The 16956-nt window shown below is 40.6% G+C and overlaps 1 pseudogene; it reads right to left on the bottom strand.

Annotated features, from left to right (window-relative positions):
• Positions 1-1213: 1213 nt before the first annotated feature.
• Positions 1214-1331, bottom strand: LOC126238315 (5S ribosomal RNA; annotated as a pseudogene).
• Positions 1332-16956: the final 15625 nt, after the last annotated feature.

The raw sequence follows: 16956 nt of genomic DNA, 5'->3' as shown, positions 1-16956 counted from the left end.
TTGCCTCCCCCGTTAATCGGCGTCTTCTCTTCTGGTTTCTGTTCAGCAAATGCAGTAAGAGTAATCCACTAAATTACAAGCCTATGTCATTTACGTCGATACGCAGCAGGATTTTGGAACATATATTGTATTCGAACGTTATTCTTTACCTCGAAGAGAACGGTATATTTACACACAGTCAACACTGATTTAGAAAAGATCGTTCTTGTGAAACACAACTACCTCTTTACTCACATGAAGTGTTGAGTGCTACTGACAAGGAATTTCAAATTGACTCCATATTTCTAGATTTCCAGCCGCACGGGATTAGCGGAGCGGTCTGAGGCACTGCAGTTATGGACTGTGCGGCTGGTCCTGGCGGAGGTTCGAGTCCTCCCTCGGGCATGGGTGTGTGTGTTTGTTCTTAGGATAATTTAGGGTAAGTAGTCTGTAAGCTTAGGGACTGATAACCTTAGTAGTTACGTCCCATAAGATTTCACACACATTTGAACATTTTTTTCTAGATTTCCAGAAGGCTTTTGACACTGTGCCATACAAGCGGCTTATAGTGAAATTGCGTGATTATGGATTATCGTCACAGTTATGTAACTGGATTCGTGATTCTCTGTCACAGAGATCAGAAATACGTATGGTGCAAAAATTGGCAACTGACCCTAAGTTAAGAAAAGTGTGAGGCCATCCACATGGGTGCTTAAGAGGAATCCGTTACATGATAAATCAGTCAAATCTAAAGTCCTAAATTCAATTAAATGCCTAGGAATTACAATTACGAACAACTTAAATTTGAAGGAACACACAGAAGATGCTGTGGGGAAGGCTAAGCAAAGACTGCGTTTTATTGGCGGGACACATAAAACAGAAACAGATTTCCCTGAAGAGACTGCCTACACTACACTTACCAGATAGGGCTCACGGAGTACATCGAGAACGTTCAAAGAAGCGCAACACGTTTTTTATTATCGCGAAATAGGGGACAGAGTGTCACTGAAATAATACTAAAACTTAACTCCTCCCGAACAGGTCATGCAGGCCCATCGGTACGGACGGCCGCCGTGTCATCCTCAGGCCACAGGTGTCACTGGATGCGGATATGGAGGGGCATGTGGTAAGCACACCGCTCTCCCGTCTGTATGTCACGTTTCCGAGACCGGTGCCGCTACTTCTCAATTAAGGAGCTCCTCAGTTTGTCTCACAAGGGCTATTGCAGCCCGCTTGCCAACAGCGCTCGGCAGACCGGATGGTCACCCATCCAAGTGCTAGCCCAGTCCGACAGCGCTTAACTTCGGTGATCTGACGGGAACCGGTGTTACCACTGCGGCAAGGCCGTTGGCAGTTTCACTGAAACGATACAGAATTTGTGGTGAACATCATTTAAAAAAAAAAAGGCTTTTTCACTGCTGCGGAATCTTCTCACGAAATTTCAATCTCCAACTTTCTGCTCCGAATGCGAAAATATTTTGTTGACGCCGACCTATATAGATTGAAAACGATCATTATAATAAAATAAGGGAAATCAAAGCTCGCACGGAAAGACAGGTGTTCGTTTTTTCCGCGCGCTGGACGAGATTGGAATAATAAAGAGTTATTGTGGAGGTGGTTCAAAAATGGTTCAAATGGCTCTGAGCACTATGGGACTCAACTGCTGTGGTCATCAGTCCCCTAGAACTTAGAACTACTTAAACCTAACTAACCTAAGGACATCACACACACCCATGCCCGAGGCAGGATTCGAACCTGCGACCGTAGCAGCAGCGCGGCTCCGGACTGGAGCGCCTAGAACCGCACGGCCACCGAGGCCGGCTGGAGGTGGTTCGATGAACCCTCTGCCAGGCACTTAAATGTGATTTGCAGAGTATCCATGTAGATGTAGATGTAGATGGTTTCTTAATATATTCGCCTGTATAAATCGTCAATTTTCCTAAGAGTGTAGAGAAAGATCTGTAGGACTCATATTTTCATTTATCTGTGTCACTTGCTAAATTTAAGAATTAGTGTGAATTGATAACATAAATATGTCTAGGTAGTTTGTTAAACATTTGTTGTGGAAAAAATAATGGCTTGAGCTTTCAATTCTGTAAATAAGCATTTACTTGTTCTTTCTGAGCAATTACCTGTTCTATGTAAACATGTGTTCTCGATCGTTAAATAGAGTACAAACTCTAGAAACTAATTAAAACAAACAAACAATTCTGCATCACAGATGGGTGTCCGCATACTTTTGAGCAGATCGCATATGAGGCTCAGCAGCAGGTTAGTCCAGAATAAACGAACCGCAGCGGAAAACAACTGAAAGAAAAAATGTACAGCTTTTCTTCACGCTGCCTTGCCTTCATGTAACAGGAACAGAGACTTACTGCAGTATCTAAGATGCACTCCGCACGGCGATGTAAATGTCAGTATGAGTTGTGAAACTACTGCGTTACTCCACGCGTTGCTTAACATCAGCGGCGCGAAAGCCTGTACGAGAAGCTGCCGTGGCAGGTGGAGCGGGTAACTCCATTATCCGCCGTGGCGGCGGAGGCCGATAGCGTCCAGAGGCGGCCACGAACGCGTTTCCGAGGCGTCACGGCCCAGCCATCCATCATCGGTACGACAGCGCACCAGTCACGGTGAACGGCTCTTAGCCTCAATCGCCGGCACCTACGTGCATCCCGGTTTCCCTCTGTTTTCAGCCTCCACATCACTCTTCTGACACATATTTTGCCTTCTTCTGAGTTAAGTATAAAAGCAAAATTATTCATAAAGGGTATTCAAAATGAATTCCACTCAAAACGAATTCACGTTTGCACAACTAATAGAGGAACACAAAGAGTACCATTTACCAAGTTCCATTACTTTTATTTATTTGGCAAGAACAAGTAGAGCTCTTGCAATATTTGCACACTACAAAAACTACACAAAACAGCTAAGGAAGGCTATTAAAAAAATCTAGGAACATACGAGGGTTGGAACTATAATAGTGGCTACTATTTATTTACAGCGCGTACAAAATACATACGTGTTTCAAAGTTTTACTGACCTTCAAAGTACACTCATGCTCATAAATTAAGTATAATGCTGATACATAGTAAAACAATGCTCTGGTGGGCGGTTTGCGGGTTTAAATCACCTCGGGGTATGATCATGTGGTGCATTTGACTTGCGGTCGTCGCACGGTGGCGCTGGCAGCAGTCTACATACTCAGAGGTGTGTTGGTGCATGTCAGAATACAGTGCAGCGAGTAAGTGTGCAGACGTTTTCAGACGTGCTAATGGTGACTGTGTGTTGAAAATGGCTAAAAGAACACATATTGATGATGTTATGAGGGGTACAATACTAGGGCAACTGCAGGCTGGTCAAACACAGCAGGTCGTAGCACAGGCCCTCCGTGTGACACAAAGTGTGAGCTCCAGATTATGGCAACGATTCCAGCAGACAGGAAACGTGTCCAGGCGCTTCAGTACGGGACGTCCACGGTGTACAACACCACAGAAGACCGATATTTCACCATCAGTGCCCGCAGACGGCCACGGAGTACTGCAGGTAGCCTTGCTCGGGACCTTACCACAGCCACTGGAACAACTGTCTCCAGACACACAGTCTACAGACGACTGAACAGACATGGATTATTCGCCCGGAGACCTGCAAGGTGCATAGCACTGACCCCTGGTCACAGGAGATCCCGTAAGGCCTGGTGTCAAGAACACAGTACATGGTCAAAGGAACGGTGGTCCCAGATTATGTTCACGGACGAGTCCAAGTATAGTCTAAACAGTGATTCTCGCCGGGTTTTCATCTGGCGTGAACCATGAACCAGATACCAACCCCTTAATGTCCTTGAAAGGGACCTGTCTCGAGGTCGTGGTTTGATGGTGTGGAGTGGGATTATGACTGGTGCACGTTCACCACTGCATGTCTTTGACAGAGGAACTGTAACAGGTCAGGTGTATGGGGAGGTCATTTTGCACTATTATGTCCACCTTTTCAGGGATGCAGTGGGTCTCACTTTCCTCCTGATGGACAATAATGCACGACCCCACCGGAATGCCATCGGGAAGGAGTACCTTGAAGCAGACGATATCAGGCAAATGTAGTGACCTGCCTGTTCTCCAGACCTAAACCCCATCGAGCACGTCTGGGATGCTCTCGGTCGACGTATCGCTGCACGTATTCAAACCCCTAGGACGCTTCAAGAGCTCCGATAGGCACTGGTGTAAGAATGGGAGGCTATACCCCAGCAGCTATTCGACAACCTGATCAAGAGTATGCCAACCCGTTGTGCGGCCTGTGTACGTGTGTATGGTGATCATATCCCATACTGATGTCGGGATACATGCGCAGGAAACAGTAGCGTTTTGTAGCACATGTGTTTCGGGACGGTTTTCTCAACTTATCACCAATACCGTGGACTTACAGATCTGTGTCGTGTATGTTCCCTATTAGCGCCAGTTTTGTGTAGTACCACATTGTGTCGCACCACATTCTGCAATTATCCTTAATTTATGAGCATGAATGTAGTCACCAGCATTGTGTGTAACCCGTCGCCAGTGATGTGGAAGTCTTAAGATACTCTTAGCAGTGGCATTTGTGTTGATAGTTAGAGCGGAGCGGTCTATTGCCCGATGAATTTGTAGTAGTTCTGAAGCGAATGCCGCAAAGTGTTTCCTTCAGTTTAGTAATCGAGTTGAACTCACGAGGGCTTAAGTCAGAGGAGTGCAGCAGGTGGTAGAGCATATAGCAGCCCCATCAGTCACACAAATCAGTAACAGCTTGCACTGTATGTCGTTGAGCATTGTCCTGCAAACTGATGCTCAGGTCCTGCAGAAAGTGTCATCACTTCTGTCCATAAGCTGGTCGTAGGTTGTGTTCCAAAAATGAACTGCATAGAGACAGAAGTGATGAGACTTTCTGCAGGACCTGACCATCATTTTGCAGGACAATGCTCAAGGAAGTACAGTGCAAGCTGTTACTGATTTGTTTAACTGATGGGGCTGCTAAGTGCTATACCACCTATTGCACTCCCCTGACTTAAGCCCTCGTAAGTTCAACTCTATTTCTAAACTTAAGGAAACACTTCACGAAATTCGCTTCAAAACTGCTACAAATTCGTCGGGCAATAGACTGCGCCAATAGAACTGTCAACACAACTGGCATTGCTAAGAGTATCCTACGACTTCCATATCGCTGGCAACGGGTTATACACAAAGCTGGTGACTACTCTGAAAGGTCAGTAAAACTTTGAAACACGTATCTATTTTGTACGAGCTGTAAATAAATAGTTGCCACAATTATGTTCCAACCCTCGTATATATAATGTCTGAAATCAATGCTTCCGAAAACAGACTTATGTCTATGCGGAATGTAGTGAAACGAGAGGGAGGATAACCACCCACAGAACAGGATAGCATCGCCATCTAACTGAATGGAATCATTTCCTAAATATAGTAGAAAGCATAGGAACAAACAGTTCAAGAGGAAAATCAAAGAAGTACGTTGAAAAAGCAACTTTCATTAAATTCAGTCATATCAATATACAACTAAAATCTCCTTAGGAAATTAAGAAAATTATATAATATCTTGAAAATAAAAGCTCCTCTGGTTTTGATGTAATACAGTATTAAGGATTTGTTTCCTTATAATAAGCCCTGTCTTATCTGAAATATGTACGAGTAATGCAACACTAACTCTTTGGGCATTTTTCCAGAGAGAGTGAAATATGCTGTTGTCAAACCGCAATTTGAGAAAGGTTATAGTAAAGATATCAATAACTACCGACCTGTCTCACTGATGACATCATTCTCAAAAATTTTTAAGAAGGTGGTGTATTCTAGGATAGTATCTCACCTAAGCTACAATAATATCCTCAGCAAACCGCAGTTAGTATTTCAAAAGAGTTGCGCCACTGAGTACGGTGTTTCCACGTTCACTCGTCAAATTTTACAAGTATTAAATAATAAAATAGCACTGGTTGGTATTTTCTGCTACCTATCTAAGGCATCCGATTGTGTAAATTACAGTATTCTCCTAGACAATGGATTATGTCGTAGCTAACCAAAAAGAATGCAGAACGTTGTACTTAGTAATTCAACCAATGTGTTCTGGCAACATACTTCTGAGTGGGGATGTATATGACATATGGCGTTCCCAAAGACTCAGTCTTAGATCCACTACCGTTCCTCATAAATGTAAGCGATCTTCTGTGTAAAATACAAGAAGAAGAATTATTTTGCAGATGCCACTAGTTCTGTAATCAGTCCAAGCATACTTACGGAAACAAAACAAATGGAAAAAAAATGTCCTTAAAAGTATCATTGACTGGTTTTCTGTAAATGGTCTCACCTTCAGTTTTGAAAAGACACAAGATATTCAGCTTCGCCTATCTAGGTTCAAATGGTTCAAATGGCTCTGAGCACTATGGGACTTAACATCTGAGGTCATCAGTCCCCTAGATCTTAGAACTACTTAAACCTAACTAACCTAAGGACATCACACACATCCATGCCCGAGGCAGGATTCGAACCTGCGACCGTAGCGGTCGTGCGGTTCCAGACTGAAGTGCCTAGAACCGCTCGGCCACACCGGCTGGCCCCATCTAGGTGTTCTACACCAATGATACGTGTAACACATAGTGAGGAAATAATAGATAGGTTGGAAACTTCAAAATTCTTAGGTGTCGATACTGTTGAGAACTTAAACTGCAAAACAACTGAAAATTCAAATGGCTCTGAGCACTATGGGACTTAACTGCTGTGGTCATCAGTCCCCTAGAACTTAGAACTACTTAAACCTAACTAACCTAAGGACATCACACACATCCATGCCCGAGGCAGGATTCGAACCTGCGACCGTAGCGGTCGCGCGGTTCCGGACTGTAGCGCCTAGAACCGCTCGGCCACATCGAAAACAACTGAGTTCAGCTACATATGCAGTTAGTATCATAGCAAGTTTTGAGGAGAAAAAAACACTAAGTTTATATGTTTTACATATTTTTCATTCAATAATATCGAATGTAATAACGTTTTGGGGACTCATCTAAGAAAGTCGCCGTTGCTCAGAAAGGTGCTGTAAGAATAACATGTTGTGCTTACCTTCAGTTATCTTGAAGCATTTTTTTAAGGAGTGGGACATTTTAACTACAACTTCACCTCATGAAATTTGTTGTAAATAATCCACTGCAGTTCAAAAGGAAGAAAGATGAAGCAACTACAATAACAGAAGCAAAATTGACATTCATTAGTCTCCATTAAGGTTGCCTGTAGTACAACGGGATGCACAATGCTACAAATAAAGATTGTGAGCACTTACCCAGTGATATAAAATGTCTGAAAGGCAGCAAAGTAAAATTGGAAAACTAACTAAAAAGGTTTCTGCTTGGAACTCCTTTTATTCAGTAGAAAATTTCTATTATTTTAGTGTGGCAAAGAGGATGGGTAGTAGTTACTAACGCACGTCTGTAAATTACAAAAATCTCATAAATGTTCAACATGTAGCAATAATTACAAATTAATTGCAACGTGAATGCAAAATGATTCATTCCACATCATTACGTAATGTCCATGGAACATGAAACTAATGAAATATGTAGCTAATAAAAAGTATTCGACAGAGTAAACAGGGTAAGTCTACTAAGGATCGTACTGAGAAAGGGTCTTCCACAATGTTTAGTAACTAAGATTGAAAGAATTTTCGACAATACTGATGTCAGAATTATAAACACATTTTAAAAGATTGACATACTGTCTGTAGAGAAATTCCGAAATCACTTATTGTAAGACAAATTTTGTTGCTTGTCTAGATTGCTTTAATGTTCTTTTTTTTCTTTTTTTAAAAAATTTTGAAACGACTTGGTTCGGTTCACCTGGAGCATTATCACATCTGAAGGTCAAAATAAAAATAAAATTATTACTGGCAGCAAAAAATATTCTACAATACACAAACGTTGCTATTACATCAAACCTAAAAACTGAGTTACCAGAACGTACCTGACTGTACCTGTCAGAAATGTAGCCCGTCCAACACCTCAGGAAAAACTGTACATGATACGTCGCAGGATAAAATAGTTGTTCATATAGCCCGTAGGCTACCGTCTGTTATATTTGTCACACATGAGAAGAAAATCCATTTCCAAACTGCAAACATGCGGCAACGCCATGGATACGAAAGCCGTCTGCCGTTCGAATTACAAATTTTCGTTTAACTTTCTTAATGATTTTAAACCTGATAAATGATATATTTTAAACTAGAATTTCCAAGAACAGTATACTCAAAAAATTATTATCAAATTTGTTTCGAAACGAATTTTTCATTCATATGACACAAATAGAAAAATTACAGAATCCTCTAGAGAAAAGAGAAGTAGCTGTTTGAATAAGAACAGCTCAGACTCCAATGCCGTGTTAAGCATTATGGACTGCTGTAACGTTGAAAGACTGCATAGAAGGGCTGTACAAGGATAACGAACTTGGAAGATGATGAAATAGATAAAGATGAGATAAAAGATCCGACTCTGCGAGACGAACTAGACAGATCACTGATGAAAACAAGTATCCTGGAGTGGACGACACTGCCTCAGAATTACTTTGATCCTCGGGAGAGCCTAGTACTACAAAAACATTCCACAGCAGGGTATAACAGACAGGTGAAATACAGTTACACTTCGAGAAGAAACTAATAATTATTATTCCAAAGAAGACAGATGTTGACAGATATGAATATAATCTAACCATTACTTTAAAAAGCCAAGGCGCTAAAATATTGACGCCAAATATTTACAGAAGAATGGAAAGTCTAGTAGAAACCAACCACGATGAAGATCAAATTAGATTCCGGAGATATGGAGGAACACGCGAGGCAATATTCATCCTACGACTTATCACAAAAGTTAGGTTGAAGAAAGGCAGTCTTAAATTTATATCATTTATAGACTCTGAGAAAGCTTTTGACAATGTTGAGTGGAATAAACCCTTCGAAATTTTCAAGGTAGGAGGGATCAAATATAGGGAGGAAAAGCTTATCTATTGAGGTATCGATAGCAACGATGCCACGGCGTAGGTGCAAGTTCGTAAGTTGGCACTACGAGACACCGACGACAGCGCCCTCTAGCCGTCGCTGTGGAGCTCTACGAGCGTCGCTCCGGATTCAGTCCATTTGATCAAGAGCAGACGGCCTGGAAACAACGCTTCAACTTCAGAGGGCGTTGGCTTGCTAATGAGACTTTGTACTACTTACGACGGGTCTAAGGCTTGCTCATCATTGCAAAGTTATGTAACCATTTATTAACTTGTTTTTGCCTATAGTAAACATCTATAATTTGACACGCAGTACCGAAGCATTTCACCTTTTCCTGCTCCTACTCACTTCCTAAATTCGGCCTACCCTTCAGTTTACAGGAGCAGATCCACGCGCCGCCTTCCAGGCGGGATAAGAAATTTATAACTTGATCAGAAACATGATAGCAATTATATAAGACTGGAAGGACATAAAAGGGAAGCAGTAGTATAAAACGGAGTGAGACATATTTGTAGCTCATTTTCTGTGTTATTCGATCGTAAATTGAGTGAGCTGTAAAGACAGCCAAGGACAAAACTGGAAAAGAATTAAAGTTCAAGGAGAAGAAATAAAACTCTGAGGTTTGCTGACGATATTGTAATTCTGTCAGGGACAGCAAAGTATTTGGAAAAGCAACTGAACGGAAGGGGCAGCGTCTTGAAAGGAGGATATGAGATGAACATAAAAAAGCACAGCAAGCGTAATGGAATGTAGTAGAATTAAATCAGTTGACGCTGAGGGAATCTGGCTAGGAAATGAGACACTAAAAGTAATAGATATATACTGATATGTAGGCAGCAAAATAACTGGTGGTGGCTGAAGTATGGAGGATATAAACTGTAGGCGGGAAACAGCAAGAAGAGCTAGTCTGAAACAGACGAACGCATTCGCATCTAATATAAATTTAATTGTTAGGCGATCTGTTCTGAAGATATCTGTATGGAGTGCAGCCTTGTACCGAACCGAAACACGGAAAATATACATTTCAGACAAAAAGAGAACACATACTTTTGAAACGTGGTACAACACAAGAATACCGAGGGTGTGACTGTAGATCGTGTGACTAATGAGGAGGTACTGGGTCGAATCAGGGGAAACGACATTTATGGCATAACTTGACTAAAAGAAGCAATCGTTTGTTAGAAGGATCACGGAATTGTTGGTAATGAAGGAAGGTGCCGAGGGTCAAAAGTAGCCGGAGACCATGGGATGAACTCAGGAGGCAGGTTGATGTAGTTATGCAGAGACAGGAATATGGTACTAGTGTGGAGAAGTGTACCAAAATTCTCTTCCGACTGTGTACCAAAAAAGTAACAAAACACTAAATTCCCGTCTACAGAATTTCTTTGAATCTGAGCCACGTCCGGTCAACGCTTACATAGTTTGAAAAGAACGGAAACTGTCCCGAAGTAGGGCGTTGGATATATTCTAAGAAGAAATTTGTGAATTGTATTAAAGTTCGAGCGAAAAGAAATAAAAACTATGAGTTTTGCTGATGACGTAATTCTGTTACAGACGGTACAGGTCTTGGAAGAGCAGTTGATCGGAATAGATAGTGTTCTGAACATCAGAAAGAAAACAAGAGAAATGGACTTTAGTAGAATTAGATGTGGCAATGCTGAGAGAACTACATAACGGTATTAGACACTAACAACAATGGAAATGTGATGTCACACTTTCCACAAGTGGAAAACTATTTCCGCAACATCAGAATTACGATGATTAGAGATTAACAGGCCTTTGAGGCTAGTAATCATACTAATTAGTTTTACTTACAATTTGATTAGTGAAGAGTTGTGTGCTGCGAGGGTGAATCATACCAAATAAGCAGTAAAGATGCCGCGGTATGGTTATAATGTCCACAATTTTTGGTGGTCATAATTGATATTAAATCGTAAGTTGGCGATTTTGTGCAAGGTGGCGTGGTCCTTTGTAAGGGAACCATCTGCGCTGTCTAGACGGTTCTTTGTTCACGGATACATCGGAGAGGCGCCACAGAAGGTGTTGTGGATATTAGACGTCAGTGTCTGGTAACCTAGGTGAAGTAAGCGACTTGCCGAAAACTGGACAAATCAGAACACTTCGGTCGGCAATGAAAAGTAGAGTGCTCTACGTAGTTGGCTGTTTTTATTTAAAAACCGTTGTTTTAAATAACCTCCACAGCAATCAGTCTACCTTACTCGGACCGGTTTCTTCTGCCACTAAGCATCTCTGTGACTCATACAGTCTCCAGATGCAAGATCCTACTGTTCGGGCGCCCTGCTGAGACAGTACAACTGAGTGTAACAGACAACAGTAGGGTCAATAAAATTGCCGTTAATCGGAGAAACAGTAAATTATCTTGTTAACCGCTAGTCGCGACATTCAGCTGCCATCACGAAGACAACACGCAATTATGATCGCATCCCGACTACCCACGCCCACATGACTCCGCTGAGCTAATCTCTCACTTTCTGCTGTCACGTGCCATCATTAGTGCCTCTCGCGCTTGCCCTCAGTTACTTATTTCATTTCTTTATTTTCTGACTTCTGATTACTTTTGTGTCTGGTTTCCCTTCATTGATCGAATATTGTCTACCAGTCCAGTAATAATTTTCTGGTATCCACGCTTTTTTGCATCAACTTCAAGGCCTTTTTATCCTAATCAGTCTGTGAGCTTCCTAGTTATGTTTTTTAGTCTTTATGAAAAAGTAAATACACTGATGGAAAAAATTCGTAGGACTTAAAAAATAAGTAATGTAGAATAATGAAATTTCTAGAACTCACTTGCCTAGGTGAAAGTTCTCTGTTTAAATTTATTTTAGTGAAAATGCATCTGTAATGTTGATTGTGTTTTTAATGTTAAATTGTCTATTAGAAGCTAAACTTTGGGTTTCCTGTTTTTGAATGGTGTGCATACCATACCGTAAAGATGGTAGGTTGCGTAGTAACGCTAACTTTAGGTGCCGAAATTCAACTGCTCGAATCCGTAGAGAAGTGTAACTGCGAGAATTATAAGAAAATCAAGACCTGTCTGAACCATATTCTTATCACAAAACCTGACCATAAACTTTGATAAAAACAGATTTCTCTGAAACTGAAGCTGGTCCTTGTGAATTTAATTAAAAAAAGAATCTGTTTTCTACACTGTTTGGCATAGCTGTGTCGCACTGGATAACGCCATGCAAACTGCTCTCGTAGCTACAGCGCGTCTCGATAACAGAACTGTAGAATGACGCCATTGAGATACGCAAAGCTGCAATGCGTTCTCTAAAAACTTAGTTATTATTCTTGGTTCATAATTTCTGATATTGCTCTTAAATAAATTGAATATTAATTGACTCTCGGGATAAAGACAATTTCTCTGGATTAAATGAACTCAATAACAATCTCATATCATTTAACGTAATAACATGTAATGAAACTTCAGAAACAGTTAAGCTTTCTTTGAAATTACGTAGCTATAATCCAAGAATCACAAAAATTTAATTTCAGATGTATAATCTTCCCTTAAACAAAAGTCTTAAATCCATTTCTCTCACTGATTGATAAATCCTACCAAAAAAATAGAAACCAAAAAGACTAAAAATCTTTCTTTTTCTCTCCACAATAAATCTTCCATTATTCCGTACTTCCCAAAAATGTCCATTGTTTGCTGCTTTTTGCTGCTAAACCACAACTCTACTGTTCACATCTAACACCAAAGCTCAACTGTCTGTCTCCTTTTCACTCCTCAACTGGCGGGCATCTTTGCAGACTAATGATCACCTCTAACCCATCTCTGGGCAGCGCAGCTTTTCTGCCAAAATTGTGCGTGAATGTCTAAGCAATTCAAATCTTATGTACATATACCGAAAACAAGAAAAATTCCTACGAAAATTTTCACACACGCCTTTCGCTATCTCGCGGCCACTCTGTCCAGAATTTTGCAGGATGTGATTTGTAACTAACAAAGGTTAGACAGCAAAATTCGCTAACGGAGTTACATCGCAAAGTACATATTCAGAAGTAACGACATGATAACCACAACAGCATAGAAAGATAACATAGTCGTGCACAGGCGCACTGATAATCCTTGACAAACTGTTTTAAATCATCGTGTGCAGACGCCACAGTAGTCCATGACAGACTGATTTGCATCATTGTGCCGGCCGCCTGTGGCCGAGCGGTTCTAGGCGCTTCAGTCTGGAACCGCGCGACCACTACGGTCGCAGGTTCGAATCCTGCCTCGGGCATGGATGTGTGTGATGTCCTTAGGTTAGTTAGATTAGGTTTAAGTAGTTCTAAGTTCTAGGGGACTGATGACCTGAGATGTTAAGTCCCATAGTGCTCAGAGCCATTTGAACCATTGCGTCATTGTGCACAGGCGCACCAAAAACATTAGCGTGCTAAAAGCATCATCAGTAAGAAAACAAATGTGCTAATATCTTTGGTGGTAACTGGTTGATTGTCTTACTGTGCATATAGTATGTGAGTCCACTATAAAGAAATTTGTTACTTGACACAGACGAAGACAAAACTTCACGGAAACGTTACATTTTTTGCACCACTGCAAAAACTATGTTACCATTGGAGAATTAGATATATTCAGTGAAAATCGTCGTTAACTTGAGTGTACACGGTACACATCAAACAAAACGCATCGAAGTGTATCCTGAAGTAAAAATGTTCTGTCGAAGACTCAGTGCATAAACATTGTACGACTTGCACCATTGTATTGGTTTATTTGTGAGGAGACTAGAAGCAAACTCAGAGGATATATAAATATTCCACAGACAACTCAGAGCCAGTGTCTCTCACAACAGTACTGCAGAGTTCCATAGTAAGACGTAAACGTAGCATTAGTTCACCAATTGTTTGTGAAATAATTGCGTCAGTTCAGTTGAAGTGACCTAACACTTCTTTGTTGTAAAAAAAGGGGTTCATTCGTTGCATAAGTATCTCGCAGTGCAGAAGAGTATGCTTAAAGATTTCCATGAATATTCTGACTCAGCGTAATATATGACAGACAAACATTGTTACAAATGAGTAAGTACATAAGCGAGAATAAAAACTGACATGTGTATGTGTTACCATTTGGTTACGCAAACAGATACCTAAAGTAAGTTTCCATAAGATAATGAGTTTTGTGGTGGGATTTAAGACCAGTCCACAACATACATCTAATGTTGACAAATTACCGTAAAGGTTGTATAGGAACCTATAAATGAAGTTCTTTACATCAGTGCTATCCTGGGTATGGCAACATGAGTGAAACATTGTATACATACAGGACTTGAATGAGAATAAAATCATAGCATTATCGCACAAATATCTTTCAAATACAGGTACAAACGTAAAAGCTTCCTTAAGGCTGTCTTACGTTGTACAGCAATCTTAAAACATAATACTATTTGCTATTTCTAGCTCGAGCAACTATTCAGAAGAAAAGTACATGAAGAAAGGGGATAAAAATTTGTGCACAAAATCATTGCCATACATCTCAGTCTATCACAAAACATAATAAAAGTGAAAAAGTGACCACAGATGCTTTTTGCTATGCACTTGCTAACCAATCATTATCATAGCCCAAATGCAAGAAAAAAAATGGTACCAAACAAATGTCCGTCAGCTATACATAAATAAGGTAAAGAATAATTGTCCTAAACGGTTAGTAAACATACGTAAATCTGTTAAATTGAGCTGGAAAAGTAAAAATTATCATTAACCTGTTAAACGAGCAGAAAAAAGTTGTGGTTAGCATAACCAAACCAAACAGTTGTCAAATCAAGAACATGAACATAAGTGCCATCTCTCGTAAGTATCACTACCCACACAGAAAAATCCTTAAAGGCCGAAAAGTTCTCATCACAGTGTATCAAATTAAGCCGCAAATTTTCCAACACATCTCGTCTCCTTTCTTAAGAAATCTCTGTCCCATACAAAAATCACTGAACCACAACAACTCAGTGTGTCCATTACAAACAAATCATCACGTAATCCCTAATAGTCCCTAACATATCTCCTCAAATGTATAATTCATAAATCCAAAAAATTATCATCACCGTGTCATCCAATAATTATCATATATGTATAATTACTTCCATCACATAATATATATTATTCAAAAAAGCAGAAATGATGTTTTACTCAATAGTTCGAACTTCATATTACTATGTTAAGTGCTCTATGCTGAAAATAACAAAATAATCCAACCAGAAATTCTCACCCATTCCACAGTTGTGTACTGTGCAACATTTGCCAAATACTTTCCAATTGTTCCATAATTCAGTGTGCCAACCTGTAAAAAAAATGTCATTACTTTACTCAGCTCCTGATGCTACGCCGGCCGCTGTGGAGAGCGGTTCTGGGCGCTTCAGTCCGGAACCACGCGGCTGCTACGGTCGCAGGTTCGGGTCCTGCCTCGGGCATGGATGTGTGTGATGTCTTTAGATTAGTTAGGTTTAAGTAGTTCTAAGTTTAGGGGACTGATGACCTCAGATGTTAAGTCCCATAGTGCTTCGAGACATTTGAACCATTTGAACCTGATGCTACCATCCAACACTCATTGTTTTGTTTCTATTCCACTAAAAGTCGTTGCTTCTTTTCTTGTAATGTAATTTTGCCAGAATATTTGTGTGATACATACCGCTACAAAGTCTCGCTATTATTGACACTGTAATTTGTATGCGTAACAGTAAATAACATTATATTAATAAAAGTACATGAAGTGAAAGAAATAGAAACAAATTCTCAACCTGCTCTACAAGGCCAAAAACGTACTGTCTAGGCATGCACAGGATGAAATGGCTCATGACTTGACTTCTACATATTTACAACAATCCAAATGCTCAAATAAGTGTGAATTCTTAAGGGACCAAATTGCTGAGGTCATCGGTCCCTAGGCTTACACACTACATAAACTTACTTAAGCTAATTTATGCTAAGAACAACACATATACCCATGCCCGAGGAAGGACTCGAACCTCCGGCGGGGGAGGCAGCGCAGTCCGTAACAAGGCGCCTCAAACCGCGCGGCCACTCCACGCGGCTACAACAATCCACTTGTCAATGAGAAAATCACATGTGTCATAACACAAAAAAGCACAAGAAATCACTCTGCGAAATATTTTATTTTGGAAATGTGGTGAAGACCAAGAGAATTTTTTTGTCCACAATGTTTCGATTTCAGTCGCATTCGAGTGAGCTATTTGGCGGATACAAAATGGTCCATTGTAGATTAAGAAGAATTTTTGAAACTTTTTCTTTATTTTGCATGATAACTGGTGAGAGTAACTAAAACCTTTTGACCTACATTGAATTCTTTATTGTTGCGCATCCTCTTTTGCAGCCTTTTTCTCCTTTCTGCTGCCTATTTTATGTTTTTAAGAGCTATTTCGGTGACTTCATGATGTCTTAAGCATTGTGCCTTTGGAAAACCCAGGATATCTCTGATTTTGTAAGGTGGTTGTTTGTTTTTCAGTACCAAATGTGGCGAGAGAAAAGTGGAATCATTAGCTTAAGAATTTATAGCATCCTGAAAGATTTGGTGCTGTTCCATTCTGTGTGCTTTTGGGACTGTACATATGCATGATTAAAGTATATTACTCATGGTTGGCCAATATTCACACCTACAAACACCTGCCTTTTCTGAAATTAGAATTATTACATTTTTCTTCCAAATCGGAGGGCAATGAGACCACTTCGCTTGTCTCATCTATCTTGCGTACAAGATGGAATAGCGTTGTCATGATTGGTTATATCCCGTACCTCAGTAATTCTGAGGCCCCGAGTTTCGATTTAGGTATTTCTGTGCCCTGCCAAATTAGTTTCACAGTGTCGCATCCCAGATCTCATCATCATGTATTTCCTCTGCAGTGGTGTCTTCAAATCCTTTTCCCTAGTACAGCCCTTCTGCGGACTCCTTCCTGTTTTCAGCGTTCTGTTCTTTGCTTTTACTGCCGTGACGTA

This window comes from Schistocerca nitens, chromosome 2 (genome assembly GCF_023898315.1).
Source record: "Schistocerca nitens isolate TAMUIC-IGC-003100 chromosome 2, iqSchNite1.1, whole genome shotgun sequence".
In the NCBI taxonomy this organism is placed as follows: Eukaryota; Metazoa; Arthropoda; class Insecta; order Orthoptera; family Acrididae; genus Schistocerca; species Schistocerca nitens.
This window is presented reverse-complemented; position numbering and strand designations above follow the sequence as displayed.